Source organism: Somniosus microcephalus, chromosome 5 (assembly GCF_052327205.1).
Source record: "Somniosus microcephalus isolate GS21.2 chromosome 5, FLI_Smic_1.0, whole genome shotgun sequence".
NCBI classification, from domain to species: Eukaryota; Metazoa; Chordata; class Chondrichthyes; order Squaliformes; family Somniosidae; genus Somniosus; species Somniosus microcephalus.
Genome location: NC_140991.1, coordinates 283,564,215 through 283,580,370, shown reverse-complemented (window position 1 = coordinate 283,580,370; position 16,156 = coordinate 283,564,215).

Below are 16,156 nucleotides of genomic sequence, written 5' to 3'. Positions count from 1 at the left end.
CCCGCCTGCCGCCGCTGCTCTGAGGCCTCACCTGGTCTCGGAGCTGTTTTTGAACTCGCCGCCTCGGTCGCCTCATCCCTCGCAGGTCCGCCAGCCTGCCGCCGCTGCAAAGGGAGAGATCAGAGTAACAATGAGAGAGAGAGAATAATAAAGGGAGAGATCACAGAGTAACAATGAGAGAGAGAGAAAAATACAGGGAGAGATCAGAGTAACAATGAAAGATCGCAAGATCAATACAGTGAGAGATCAGAGTAACAATGAGAGAGAGGGAACAATACAGGGAGAGATCAGATTAACAATGAGAAAGAGAGAGAGAACAATACATGGAGAGATCAGAGTAACATTGAGAGAGAGAGAGAGAGAACAATACATGGAGAGATCAGAGTAACAACGAAAAGGAGAGAAAAATACAGGGAGAGATCAGAGTGACAATGAGAGAGAGAGAACATTACAGGGAGAGATCAGAGTAACAATGAGAGAGACAGATAACAATACAGAGAGAGATCAGAGTTATAATGAGAGAGAGAGAGACAGAAAACAATACAGAGAGAGATCAGAGTAACAAGGAGAGAGAGAACAATACAGGGAGAGATCAGACTAGCAATAAGAGAGAGAGAGAACAATACAGGGAGAGTTCAGAGTAACAATGAAAGAGAGAGAGAACAATACAGGGAGAGATCAGAGTAACAACGAGAGAGAGAGAACAATACAGGGAGAGATCACAGAGTAACAATGAGAGAGAGAGAACAATACAGGGAGAGATCAGAGTAACAACGAGAGGGAGAGAACAATACAGGGAGAGACCACAGAGTAACAATGAGAGAGAGAGAACACTACAGGGAGAGATCAGAGTAACAATGAAAGAGAGAGAGAACAATACAGGGAGAGATCAGAGTAACAATGAGAGAAAGGGAGAACAATACAGGGACAGATCAGAGTAAGAATGAGAGAGAGAGAACAATACAGGGAGAAATCAGAGTAACAAGGAGAGAGAGAGAACAATACAAGGAGAGATCAGAGTACAATGAGAGTGAGAGAGAGAGAGAGAGAACAATACAGGGAGAGATCAGAGTAACAAGGAGAGAGAGAAAACTATACAGGGAGAGATCAGAGTAACAATGAAAGAGAGAGAGAACAATACAGGGAGAGATCAGAGTACAATGAGAGAGAGAGAGAGAGAGAACAATACAGGGTGAGAGGAGAGTAACAATGAGAGAGACAGAGAACAATAACAGGGAGAGATCAGAGTAACAATGAGCGAGTGTGAGAAAAATAGAGGGAGAGATCAGAGTAAGAATGAGAGAGAGAGAATAATAAAGGGAGAGATCACAGAGTAACATTGAGAGAGAGAGAACAATACAGGGAGAGATCAGAGTAACAATGAGAGATCGAGAGAGCAATACAGTGAGAGATCAGAGTAACAATGAGAGAGAGAGAACAATACAGGGAGAGATCAGAGTAACAATGAGAGAGAGAGAGAGAGAGAGAGAGAGAGAGAGACAAATACAAGGAGAGATCAGAGTAACAATAAAAGCATTAGAGAACAATACAGGGAGAGATCAGAGTAGCAAAGAGAGAGAGAGAACAATACAGGGAGAGATAAGAGTAACAATGAGAGAGAGAGAACATTACAGGGAGAGATTAGAGTAACAATGAGAGAGAGAGAACAATACAGGGAGAGATTAGAGTAACAATGAAAGAGAGAGAGAACAACACAGGGAGAGATCAGAGTAACAATGAGAGAGAGACAGAGAACAATACAGGGAGAGATCAGAGTTATAATGATAGAGAGAGAAAAAACAATACAGCGACAGATCAGAGTAAGAAGGAGAGAGAGAACAATACAGGGAGAGATCAGAGTAACAATGAGAGAGAAAGAACAATAAAGGGAGAGATCAGAGTAACAATGAGAGAGAGTGAGAGAACAATACAGGGAGAGATCAGAGTAACAACGAGAGAGAAAGTGCAATACAGGGAAAGATCAGAGTAACAATGAGAGAGAGAACAATACAGTGAGAGATATGCATAACAATGAGAGAGAGGGAGCAAACAATACAGGGAGAGATCAGAGTAACAACGAGAGAGAGAGAACAATACAGGGAGAGATCAGAGTAACAAGAGAGAGAGAACAATACAGAGAGAGAACACGGAGTAACAATTATTGAGAGAGAACAATACAGGGAGAGATCAGACTAACAATGAGAGAGAGAGAGAACAATACAGGGAGAGATCAGAGTAACAATGAGAGAGAGAGAACAATACAGGGAGAAATGAGAGTAACAAGGAGAGAGAGAACTATACAGGGAGAGATCAGAGTAACAATGAAAGAGAGAAAACAATACAGGGAGAGAGCAGAGTAACAATGATGGAGAGAGAACATTACAGGGAGAGATCAGAGGAACAATGAAAGAGAGAGAGAACAATACAGGGAGAGATCAGAGTAACAATGAGAGAGAGAGAACAATACAGGGAAAGATCAGAGTTAGAATGTGTGTGTGAGAGAGAGAAATACAGATAGAGATCAGAGTAACAAGGAGGGAGAGAACAAAACAGGGAGAGATCAGAGTATCAAAGAGGGAGAGAAACAAATAGAGGGACAGATCAGAGTAACAAGGAGGGAGAGAGAACTATTCAGGGAGAGATCAGAGTAACAATGAAAGAGAGAGAACAATACTGGAAAGATCAGAGTAACAATGAGAGAGAGAGAGAACATTACAGGGAGAGATCAGAGTAACAATGAGAGAGAGAGAACAATAAAGGGAGAGATCAGAGTAACAATGAGAGAGAGAGAGAGAACAATACAGGGAGAGATCAGTGCAACAATGAGAGAGAGAGAACAATACAGGGAGAGATCAGAGTTACAATGAGTGATTGAGAGATCAATACAGTGAGAGATCAGAGTAACAATGAGAGAGAGGGAACAATACAGGGAGAGATCAGAGTAAAAATGATGAAGAGAGAACACTACAGTGTGAGGGTGCCGGTTAGTTCCCTCAGTAACCCCTAGATGGCACCTTCACTTGTTTGTTTCATTTTGCTAAATTTTTACTAGTTTACTTAACTGCCTTTTATCAGGTTCATTGGTTTCACCTGTTTTTGCTTGTAATTACGTTCTGTGGTTTCTTCCTTCTGTGCTCAGTCTTGACAAGCCATTTGCCTAGTGGTAGCTTGTCTTTAGCTCCTATGTTTGTAACTGTTTACCTGTGTGATTCTAGTAAAGTACTTTTATTTAAGACTGCATACCTGCTTCTCGCCTCGTTTGTCTGCACTTGGGTCCAGAACCAGCCTCGCCGTGACAGCAAGGTTGAGCCAGTATGGACCCAGCAGTGATGGAGGAACTTTGTTCTATTCTCTCCCATCAAGGTGCTTTCCTCAGCCGCCTTGAGCAACTTCTCCAAAGCATTTCGGACAAGGTAGATACGTGGACTCAGACCATTCAACACCCAGCCGCTGTGGCTTCTGCTCAGGATGTTCCTCCTCAGTCAGTTCCTTTGGGTGCTACCCCACCGGTCACCGATCTCCAGACTCACCGAGAGCCTCACCTACCCGCGCCAGAGCGCTATGACGGTCATCTGAGCAAGTGTCGCGGCTTCTTGACGCAGTGCTTCCTAGCTTTTGAACTCCAACCCTCCATGTTCCTATCACCCCGCTGTAAGGTAGCGTTCATCATATCACTACTCTCGGGAAAAGCTCTCACCTGGGCTACCGCTATCTGGGAGCAGCAATCTTTCATCTGCTCGGACATTCTCCTTTTCGTCGAAAAGATGAGCAAAGTCTTTGACCATCCTGTAAGTGGACGGGAGGCAGCTAAGAGACTTTTGAATCTCCACCAGGGCAACTGCAGCGTAGCCGACTTCGCCATTGAGTTCCGCACATTCGCTGCGGAGAGCCGCTGGAACACCGAGGCCCTTCTCTCCACGCTTCTTCATGGCCTCTCCGAATCTATCAAAGATGAACTGGCGTCCAGAGAGGTTCCAGAGGACCTTGACACGCTCATCTCCCTTGCCATCAGAGTGGATAACCACCTCCGGGAGCACGGTAGAGAAAGGAGATTCACTACTTCCACAGAGGTGAGATCTTCCGGTGTTTCGAATCTGACCAAGAGATTCCAAGTACCACCGAGTCCACCTGTTAGCGCTGAAGAGGAACCTATGCAACTCGGCAGAACTCGGCTCTCCCAGTTTGAGAGACAGAGGAGATTGAGAGAGGGGCGTTGTCTTTACTGTGACCTGTCTGGCCATCTCAGAGCCACATGCCCTGAGCTTCAGGAAAAAGCCAGGAGGATTGGGAAAATACGGACAGATCAAATCCCTTCTCCTACCCCTTCTGTCTTCCAAACCCTGCTTCCCACTCGTCTCTCTTGGGAGGGACAACAGTACAACCTCCAGGCGTTTATTGACTCCGGGGCTGCTGGCTGTTTTATCGATGCCACCCTTGTGTGCAGCCTGAAAATTCCTTTCTCCCACCTTGACAAGCCTTTACAAGTCACCGTCCTCGACGGCAGGCCCCTTGGTTCTGGGCGTATTCATCATATCACCGGAGTATTACATGTCCAAGTAGGGGAGAGACATCAAGTGTTGCTGCAGTTTCAACTTATCGATTCACCTGAGCTCCCTCTCGTTCTTGGACATCCGTGGCTCTCTCTTCACAACCCTCACATTGACTGGACTACCGGGACTGTGCTGGAGTGGGGTCCTTTATGTCTAGCCAACTGTCTTAAGGTCTTCCCTAGTCTGCCCCGTCCTTCCTCTTCCGAGCCAGCTGATCAGCTGGACCTTGCTCATGTGCCCCCTGAGTATTCGGACCTCCATGCTGTGTTTAGTAAGAGGCGGTCCACTACACTCCCCCCACACCAGTCCTACAACTGTGCCATTGATCTCCTGCTTGGCACTAGCCCCCCTCGGGGTCGGCTCTACTCTCTCTCTGGCCCTGAGAATGTTTCCATGGAAGAATACATCAAGGAAGCCCTCGCTACAGGTTTCATTCACCCTTCTACCTCCCCAGCGGGTGCTGGCTTCTTTTTTGTAAAGAAGAAGGATGGTGGTCTCAGGCCTTGCATAGACTATCGGGGGCTTAACAAAATTACCATTAAGAACCGCTATCCTCTCCCTTTGATGTCTTCAGCGTTTGAGCAGCTGCAGGGAGCTACCATCTTCTCCAAACTTGACCTCCGCAACGCGTACAACCTGGTCCGCATTAGGGAGGGGGATGAATGGAAGACTGCCTTTATCACCCCTAGCAGTCACTGGGAATACCTCGTCATGCCCTTTGGTCTCACTAACGCTCCTGCTGTCTTCCAAGCTCTGGTCAATGACATGCTCCGGGACCTGCTGAACCAGTTCGTGTTTGTTTATTTGGATGACATTCTCATCTTCTCAAAGTCCCCCCAGCAGCATGTCCAACACGTCAGACAGGTTCTGCAGAGGCTTTTGGAGAACCGTCTCTTTGTCAAATCCGAGAAATGTGAATTCCACGTCTCTAAGGTCACCTTCCTGGGCTACGTCATCTCCTGTGGAAGCGTCCAGATGGATCCTAGCAAGGTTCAAGCCATCTTGAACTGGCCGCATCCCACGTCGGTTAAGCAGGTTCAGCGGTTCCTGGGATTCGCCAACTTTTACAGACGCTTCATCCGCAACTTCAGCTCCATTGCCGCCTCCCTCTCCGCATTGACCAAGGGCTCGTCTTTACGGTTCAGTTGGTCTTCTGAAGCGGAACGGGCCTTCCACGAGCTCAAACAACATTTCACCTTTGCTCCCATTCTGGTACACCCGGACCCCACCCTGCCCTTTATCGTAGAGGTGGATGCCTCGGATATTGGAGTCGGGGCTGTCCTGTCCCAGCGCTCCCCTAAGGACCAAAAGCTACATCCCTGTGCCTTCTTTTCCCATCGCCTGAAGCCAGCAGAGAGTAACTACGATGTCGGCAACAGGGAGCTCTTGGCAGTTAAGTTGGCCTTGGAGGAGTGGAGACACTGGTTGGAGGGAGCAGAGCATCCTTTTGTCGTCTGGACCGACCATAAAAATCTGACATATATCCAGGACGCCAAGCGCCTCAACCCTCGGCAGGCCAGGTGGGCCCTCGTCTTTAACAGGTTCAACTTTCTCCTGTCTTACCGCCCAGGGTCTAAGAACCTCAAACTGGATGCCCTTTCTCGCCAGTTTGACCCCTCGGAGAAGGACCGGACCCCGGAACCTATCATCCCCAGTTCCTGCATCGTTGCTCCCGTCGCATGGGAGATTGAGACTGTGGTGCAAGGGGCCCAACATCAGGAGGCTGACCCTGGAGGAGGCCCTCCTAATAGCCTTTATGTCCCCAGTCAGGTGCGCGCCCAGGTCCTTCAATGGGGGCACTCTTCTCGATTGACTGGTCATCCTGGGATCCGTCGGACTCTCGAGTTCCTTAAGAGGAGGTTCTGGTGGCCCTCTATTGAAGCCGACACCCGGGCCTTTGTCTCCGCTTGTCCCGTCTGTGCCCAGAACAAGACATCCCGACAACCTCCGCTTGGTCTCCTGCATCCCTTGCCCATCCCCAGCCGTCCCTGGTCTCATATCGCCCTGGATTTCATCACCGGGCTACCTCCATCTGAGGGATTCACTACCATCCTAGTTGTGGTCGATCGCTTTTCCAAGGCTGCTCACTTCGTCCCTCTTGTCAAGCTTCCCTCTGCCAGAGAGACTGCCCAGCTGGTTGTCCAGCATGTCTTCCGCCTCCATGGCTTGCCCCTGGATGTCATCTCTGACCGTGGTCCCCAGTTCTCATCCAGGTTCTGGAAGGCTTTTTTTCCCCTCCTGGGCGCTTCCGTCAGTCTCTCCTCTGGGTTCCACCCACAGTCTAACGGCCAGGCTGAGAGAACCAACCAAGATCTGGAGAGGGTGCTAAGAAGCTTTGTGTCCTCCAATCCTTCCACCTGGAGCAAGTATCTGGTCTGGGCGGAGTACGCACACAATACCCTTCAGAGCTCCTCCACTGGCCTCTCACCTTTCGAATGTCAATATGGCTTCCAACCGCCACTCTTCCCTGAACAGGAGAGGGAGGTAGGAGTCCCGGCTGCCCAGGGGTTTGTCCAACGCTGCCGCCGTACCTGGAGGAGGGTCCAATCCGCCTTGCAGCTCGCTTCTTCTCGGCAGAAAGTGCAGGCTGACCGACACCGCCGCCCAACTCCTCGGTTCTGGACCGGACAGAAGGTCTGGCTGTCTACCCGGAATCTTCCGCTCCATGTGGAGTCCCGCAAGTTGGCTCCCCGGTTCATCGGACCTTTAAGGATTTTGGAAAAAGTAAACCCTGTGGCCTACCGGCTCCTCCTTCCTCGGTCGATGAAGATACATCCCACGTTTCACGTCTCTCACCTCAAGCCGGTACTTACCAGTCCCTTGGTTCCTGCTTCCAGAACTCCCACCCCGCCCCGCATGATTGACGGTCAGCAAGCCTACACTGTCTGTCGCCTCCTTGATAGTCGCCGGGTTAGGAGGAGCATTCAATACCTGGTCGACTGGGAGGGTTATGGTCCTGAAGAGCGTTCCTGGGTGCCGGCCCGGGACATTTTGGATCCTGAACTCATCAGGGATTTTCGCCGTCGCCGCCCTGATCATCCAGGAGGAACATCAGGAGCTGTTCCTAGGGGAGGGGGTCCTATGAGGGTGCCGGTTAGTTCCCTCAGTAACCCCTAGATGGCACCTTCACTTGTTTGTTTCCTTTTGCTAAATTGTTACTAGTTTACTTAACTGCCTTTTATCAGGTTTATTGGTTTCACCTGTTTTTGCTTGTATTTAAGTTCTGTGGTTTCTTCCCTCTGCGCTCAGTCATGACAAGCCGTTTGTCTAGTGGTAGCTTGTCTTGAGCTCCTATGTTTGTAACTGTTTACCTGTGTGATTCTAGTAAAGTAATTTTATTTATGATTGCATACCTGCTTCTCGCCTCGTCTGTCTGCACTTGGGTCCAGAACCAGCCTCGCCCTGACATACAGGGAGAGATCAGAGTAACAAGGAGAGAGAGAGATAACAATACGGGGAGAGGTCAGGTAAACAATGAGAGAGAGAGCGAGAGAGAGAACAATACATGGAGAGATCAGAGTAACAATGAGAGAGAGAGAGAGAGAGAGAGAACAATACAGGGAGAGATCAGAGTAACAATGAGAGAGAGAGAGAGGGACAAATACAAGGAGAGATCAGAGTAACAATGAGAGAGATAGAGAACAATACAGGGAGAGATCAGAGTAACAATGAGAGATTGAGAGATCAATAAAGTGAGAGATCAGAGTAACAATGAGAGAGAGGGAACAATACAGGGAGAGAGCAGAGTAAAAATGAAAGAGAGAGAGAACAATACAGGGAGAGATCAGAGTAACAATGAGAGAGAGACAGAGAAAACTACAGGGAGAGATCAGAGTTATAATGAGATACAGAGAGAAAAAACAATACAGTGACAGCTCAGAGTAAGAAGGAGAGAGAGAACAATACAGCGAGAGATCAGAGTAACAATGAGAGAGAGAGAGAACATTACAGGGAGAGATCAGAGTAACAATAAAAGAGAGAGAGAACATTACAGGGAGAGATCAGAGTAACAATAAAAGAGAGAGAGAACAATACAGAGAGAGAACACAGAGTAAAAATTATAGAGAGAGAACAATACAGGGAGAGATCAGAGTAACAATGAGAGAGAGAGAGAACAATACAGGGAGAGATCAGAGTAACAATAAAAGAGAGAGAGAACAATACAGGGAGAGATCAGAGTAACAATGAGAGAGAGAGAGAACAATACAGGGAGAGATCAGAGTAACAATGAGAGAGAGAGAGAACAAAACAGGGAGAGATCAGAGTAAAATTGAGAGAGAGGGAGAGAGCAATACATGGAGAGATCAGAGTAACAATGAGAGAGAGAGAGAACAATTCAGAGAGAGATCAGAGTAACAAGTGGAGAGAGAGAGAGAACTCTACAGGGAGAGATCAGGGTAACAATGAAAGAGAGAAAATAATACAGGGAGAGATCAGAGTAAAAATGAGAGAGAGAGAACATTACAGGGAGAGATCAGAGTAACAATGAGAGAGAGAGAGAGAGAGAACAATGCAGAGAGAGATCAGAGTAAAAATGAAAGAGTGCGAAAAATAGAGGGAGAGATCATAGAGTAACAATGAGGGAGAGAGAAAAATACAGAGAGAGATCAGAGTAACAATGAGAGAGAGAGAACAATACATGGACAGATCAGAATAACAATGGGAGGGAGAAATAGAGAACAATACAGGGAGAGATCAGGTTAACAATGAGAGAGAGAGAGAGAACAATACAAGGAGAAATCAGAGTAACAATGAAAGAGAGAGAGAGCAATTCAGGGAGAGATCAGAGTAACAATGAGAGAGAGAGAACAATACAGGGAGAGATCAGAGTAACAAAGAGAGAGAGAGAGACCGTTACAGGGATAGATCAGATTAACAACAATGGAGAGAGAACATTACAGGGAGAGATCAGAGTAACAATGAAAGAGAGAGAGAACAACACAGGGAGAGATCAGAGTAACAATGAGAGAGAGAGAGAACAATACAGGGAGAGATCGGAGTTAGAATGTGTGCGAGAGAGAGAGAGAAATATAGAGAGAGATCAGAGTAACAAGCAGAGAGAGAACAAAACAGGGAGAGATCAGAGTATCAAAGAGGGAGAGAAATCAATAGAGGGAGAGATCAGAGTAACAAGGAGGGAGAGAGAACTATTCAGGGAGAGATCAGAGTAACAATGAAAGAGAGAGAGAACAACACAGGGAGAGATCAGAATAACAATGAGAGTGAGAGAGAGAACAATACAGGGAGAGATCAGAGTACCAATGAGAGAGAGAGGACAATAAAGGGAGAGATCAGAGTAACAACGAGAGAGAGAGAGAACAATACAGGGAGAGATCAGAGTAACAATGAGAGAGAGAGAGAACAATACAGGGAGAGATCAGAGTAACAATGAGAGAGAGAGAGAACAATACAGGGAGAGATCAGAGTTACAATGAGAGAGCGAGAAATACAGAGAGAGATCAGAGTAACAAGGAGAGAGAGAACAATGTAGGGAGAGAACAGACTAACAATGAGAGAGAGAGAACAATACAGGGAGAGTTCAGAGTATCAAAGAGGTAGAGACGTCAATAGAGGGAGAGATCAGAGTAACAAGGAGAGAGAGGGAGAGGGAGAGAGAACAATACAGGGAGTGATCTGAGTAACAATCAGAGAGCGAGAGAGAACAAGATGGAGAGAGATCAGAGTAACAAAGAGAGAGAGAGAGTACAATATTGGGAGAGATCAGATTAACAATGAGAGAGAGAGAACACTACAGGGAGAGATCAGAGTAACAATGACAGAGAGAGAGAACATGACGGGGGAGATCAGAGTAACAAAGAGAGAGAGCATGAGAGCAATACAGGGAGGGATCAGAGTAACAATGAGAGAGAGAGATAACAATAAAAGGAGGGATCAGAGTAACAATGAGAGAGAGAGAGAGAGAGAACTAAACAGGGAAAGATCACAGCAACAATGAGAGAGAGAGAATAATACAGGGAGAGATCAGAGTAACAAAGAGAAAGAGAGAGAGAGAGAGAACAATACAGGCAGAGTTCAGAGCAACAATGAGTGGGAGAGAGAGAGCAAACAATACAGGGTGAGATCGGAGTAACAACGAGAGGGAGAGAGAATAATACAGGGAGAGTTCAGAGTAACACCGAGAGAGAGAGAGAGAGAGAGAGAAAAATACAAGGAGAGATCAGAGTAACAATGAAACAGAGAGAGAACAATACAGGGGGAGATCAGAGTAACAACAAGAGAGTGAGAACAATACAGGGAGAGATCAGAGTAACAATGAGAGAGAGAGAACATTACAAGGAGAGATCAGAGTAACAATGAGAGAGAGAGAGAACATTACAGGGAGAGATCAAGGTAACAATGAAAGAGAGAGAGAATGATACAGGGAGAGATCAGAGTAACAATGAGAGAGAGACAGAGAACAATACAGGGAGAGATCAGAGTAATAGAGAGATCAGAGACTCAAAGAGGGAGAGAAATCAATAGAGGGAGAGATCGGAGTAACAAGGAGAGAGATAGAACTATACAGGGAGATATAAGAGTAACAATGAAAGAGAGAGAAAATAATACAGGGAGAGATCAGAGCAACAATGAGAAAAAGAGATCAATAAAGGGAGAGATCAGAGTAACAATGAGAGAGCGAGAACAATACAGGGTGAGATCAGAGTAATAATGAGAGAGAGAGAACAATACAGGGAGAGATCAGAGTAACAATGAGAGAGAGAGAGCAAACAATACAGGAAGAGATCAGAGAAACAATGACAGGGAGAGAGGGAACAATACAGGGAGAGATCAGAGTACAAATGAGAGAGATAGTGAACAATACAGGGAGAGATCAGAGTAACAATGAGGGAGAGAGAACAATACAGGGAGAGATCAGAGTAACAATGAGAGAGCGAACAATACAGGGAGAGATCAGAGTTACAAAGAGAGAGAGAGACAAAGAACAAAATAGGGGAGATCAGAGTAACAATGAATGAGATAGAGAACAATACAGGGAGAGATCAGAGTAACAATGAGAGAAAGAGAACAATACAGGGAGAAATCAGAGTAACAATGAGAAAGAGCGAGAACCGTACAGGGAGAGATAAGAGTAACAATGATTGAGAGAGAGAACAATACAGGCAGAGTTCAGAGTAACAATGAGTGAGGGAGAGAGAAAGCAAACAATACAGGGAGAGATCAGAGTAACAATGAGAGAGAGAGAGAGAGAACAATGCAGGGAGAGATCAGAATAACAATGAGAGAGAGAGAGAGAGAATAATACAGGGAGATATCAGAATAACAATGAGAGAGAGAGAGAATAATACAAGGAGAGATCAGAGTAACAATAAGAGAGAGAGAGAGAAAGAACAAGACATAGAGAGATCAGAGTAACTAAGAGAGAGGAAGAGTACAATATTGGGAGAGATCAGAGTAACAATGAGAGAGAGAGAGAACATTACAGGGGGCGATCAGAGTAACAAAGAGAGAGAGAGAGCATGAGAGCAATACAGGGAGAGATCAGAGTAACAATGAGAGAGAGAGATAGAACAATAAAAGGAGAGATCAGAGTAACAATGCGAGAGAGAGCAACAACAATACAGGGAAAGGTCAGAGTAACAATCAGAGAAAGAGAACAATACAGGGAGAGATCTGAGTAACAATGAGAGAGAGAGAACAAAACAGGGAGAGTTCAGAGTAACAATGAGAGAGAGAGAGAATAATATATGGACAGATCAGAATAACAATGGGAGGGAGAAAGAGAGAACAACACATGCAGAGATGAGATTAACAATGACAGAGAGAGAGAGAGAGAGAGAGAACAATACAGGGAGAGATCAGAGTAACAATGAAAGAGAGAGAGAACAATTCAGGGAGAGATCAGAGTAACAATAAGGGAGAGAGAACACTACAGGGAGAGATCAGAGTAACAATGACAGAGAGAGAGAACATGACAGGGGGAGATCAGAGTAACAAAGAGAGAGGGAGCATGAGAGCAATACAGGGAGAAATCAGAGTAACAATGAGAAAGAGAGAGAACAATAAAAGGAGGGATCAGAGTAACAATGAGAGAGAGAGAGAGAGAGAACTAAACAGGGAAAGATCAGAGTTACAATGGGAGATAGAGAGAGAGATAGAACAATACAGGCAGTGTTCAGAGCAACAATGAGTGGGAGAGAGAGAGCAAACAATACAGGGCGAGATCGGAGTAACAACGAGAGAGAGAGAGAGAATAATACAGGGAGAGTTCAGAGTAACAACGAGAGAGAGAGAGAGAGAGAGAGAGAGAAAAATACAAGGAGAGATCAGAGTAACAATAAAACAGAGAGAGAACAATACAGGGAGAGATCAGAGTAACAAAGAGAGAGTGAGAACAATACAGGGAGAAATCAGTGTAACAATGAGAGAGAGACAGAAAACAATACAGGGAGAGATCAGAGTAATAATGAGAGAGAGAGAGAGAACAATACAGGGAGAGACCAGAGTATCAAAGAGGGGGAGAAATCAATACAGGGAGAGATCAGAGTAACAAGGAGAGAGTGAGAGAGAACATTACAGGGAGAGATCAGCGTAACCATGAGAGAGAGAGAAAATAATACAGGGAGAGATCAGAGCAACAATGAGCGAGAGAGATCAATAAAAGGAGAGATCAGAGTATCAATGAGAGAGAGAGAACAATACAGGGAGAGATCAGAGTAACAATGAGAGAGAGAGAACAATACAGGGAGCGATCAGAGTAACAGTGAGAGAGAGATAGTGAGCAATACAGGGGGAGATCAGAGTAACAATGAGGGAGAGAGAGAACAATACAGGGAGAGAGCGGAGTAACAATGAGAGAGAGAGAGATCAGTACAGGGAGAGATCAGTGTAACAATGAGAGCGAATGAGGGAGAAGAAAACAGGGAGAGATCAGAGTAACAATGAGAGAGAGAGAACAATACAGGGAGAGATCAGAGTAACAATGAGAGAGAAAGAAAACAATACAGGGAGAGAACAGAGTAACAATGAGGGGGAGAGGGAGAACAATACAGGGAGAGATCAGAGTAACAATGATTGAGAGGGAAAGAAAAATAAAGCAAGAGATCCGAATAACAATGAGAGAGAATGAGAGAGAAGAATACAGGGAGAGATCAGAGTAACAATGAGAGAGAGGGAACAATACAGGACGAGATCAGAGTAACAATGAGACAGAGAGAGAGAACAAGGCAGGGAGAGATCAGAGTAACAATGAGACAGAGAGAAAAATACAGGGAGAGATCAGAGTAACAATGAGAGAGAGAGAGAATGTTAGAGGGAGAGATCAGAGTAACATTGATAGAGAGAGAACAATACAGGGAGAAGTCAGGGTAACAATGAGAGTGAGAGAAAAATACAGGGAGAAATCAGAGTAACAATGAAAGAGAGAGAGAGCACTACAGGGTGAGAGCAGAGTAACAATGAGAGAGAGACAGAGAACAATACAGGGAGAGATCAGAGTAACAATGAGAGAGAGAGAATAATAAAGGGAGAGATCAGAGTAACAATGAGAGAGAGAGGACAATACAGGGAGAGATCAGGGTACCAATGAGAGAGAGAGAATAATAAAGGGAGAGATCACAGAGTAACAATGAGAGAGAGAGAACAATATAGGGAGAAATCAGAGCAACAATGAGAGAGACAGATCAATACAGGGAGAGATCAGAGTAACAATGAGAGAGAGAGAACAATACAGGGAGAGATCAGAGTAACAGTGAGAGAGAGAGAGAGAACAATACAGGGAGAGTTCAGATTAACAACGAGAGAGAGAGAGATAAGAATACAGGGAGAGTTCAGAGTAACAATGAGAGATAGTGAGACACTACAGGGAGAGATCAGAGTAACAATGAGAGAGAGAGAACAATACAGGGAGAGGTCAGAGTAACAATGAGAGAGAGAACCATACATGGATGGATCAGAGTATCAAAGAGAGAGAAAAAAATAGAGGGAGAGATCAAAGTAACAATGAGAGAGAGAGAGAATAATAAAGGGAGAGATCAGAGTAACAATGAGAGAGAACAATACAGGGAGAGATCAGAGTAGCAGTGAGAGAGAGAGAGAGAACAATACAGGGAGAGATCAGAGTAACAATGAGAGAGAGAGAGAACAATACAGGGAGAGATCAGAGTAACAATGAGAGAGAGAGAGAACAATACAGGGAGAGATCAGAGTAACAATCATATTATGATCCCTGCTACCTAGGGGCGCCTTCACTATGAGGTCATTAATTAATCCTATCTCGTTGCACCATACCAGGTCTGGTATAGCCTGCTCTCTGGTTGCCTCTCTGATTGGTTCCGGGACGTACTGCTGTAAGAAATTATCCCGATAACATTCCATGAACTCCTCATCTATGCTACCTTTGCCCATCTGATTTTTCCAGTCTATATGCAGATTAAAATCCCCCATGATTATTGCCGTACCCTTCTTACAAGCTCCCATTTTTTCTTCCTTTATACTCCATCCTACCATGTGATTACTGTTAGGGGGCCTGTACACCACTCTCACAAGTGACTTCTTACCTTTATTATTTCTCATCTCAACCCAAACCGCTTCTACATCCTGGTTTCCTGAACTTCAGTCATCCCTCTCTATTGTGCTAACACCATCATTAATTAACAGAGCCACCCCTCCACCTTTTCCCGCCTTCCTGTCCTTCCTAAATGGCATGTACCCTTCAATATTCAGATCCCAATCTGTGTCATCCTGCAGCCATGTTTCTGTAATGGCTATCAGATCATATTTATTTATTGCTATTTGCACTATCAGTTCATCTGTTTTGTTTTGAATGCTACGTGCATTCAGATGCAGAGCCTTTAGTTTTGTCCTTTTATTATTTTTGTAACCTCTAGCCTTATCTGTTGAGTTACTCTTAGATTTGTACTCTCTACCCCTTCCTGTCACAGTCTGTTTATCATTTCCCATATTAATACCTTTCTCTATTGCCTTGTCTCTAATCTTTGAATTACCACATCTTCCCAAATTTGATCCCATGCCCCCAATATTTAGTTTAAAACCCTCTCTACCGCCCTAGTCATACGACTCGCCAGGACACTGGTCCCAGCATGGTTCATGCGCACAGATTGCTCCCTGTGTCTGAACCTCTGGGCCATAGAATGTGATGGGTGGAATATGATACAAAATTCACACTGGTGCAGCTGAAAAAGAAAAGAAGGCTTGCATTTAAATAGCGCCTTTCATGGCCTCAGGATGTCCTAAAGTGCTTTGCAGCCAATTAAGTACTTTTGAAGTTTAGTCACTGTTGTAATGTAGGAAAGGCAGTAGCCAATTTATGTACAACAAGTTCCCACAAATAGCAATGTGATAATGACCAGATCATCTGTTTTTAGTGATGTTGATTGAGGAATAAATATTGGCCAGGACACCGGGGCCAACTCCCCTGCTCATCTTCGAATAATGTCATGGGATCTTTTACATCCACCTGAGAAGGCAGACGGGGCCTCAGTTTAACGTCTCATCCAAAAGACAGCACCTCCGACAATGCAGCACTCGCTCAGTGCTGCACTGCAGTGTCTGCCTAGATTTTTGTGTTCAAGCAGAGAGTAGCTCTTTAAGGTTTTGACTATTGTACGTTGTTGGGATAGTACAAA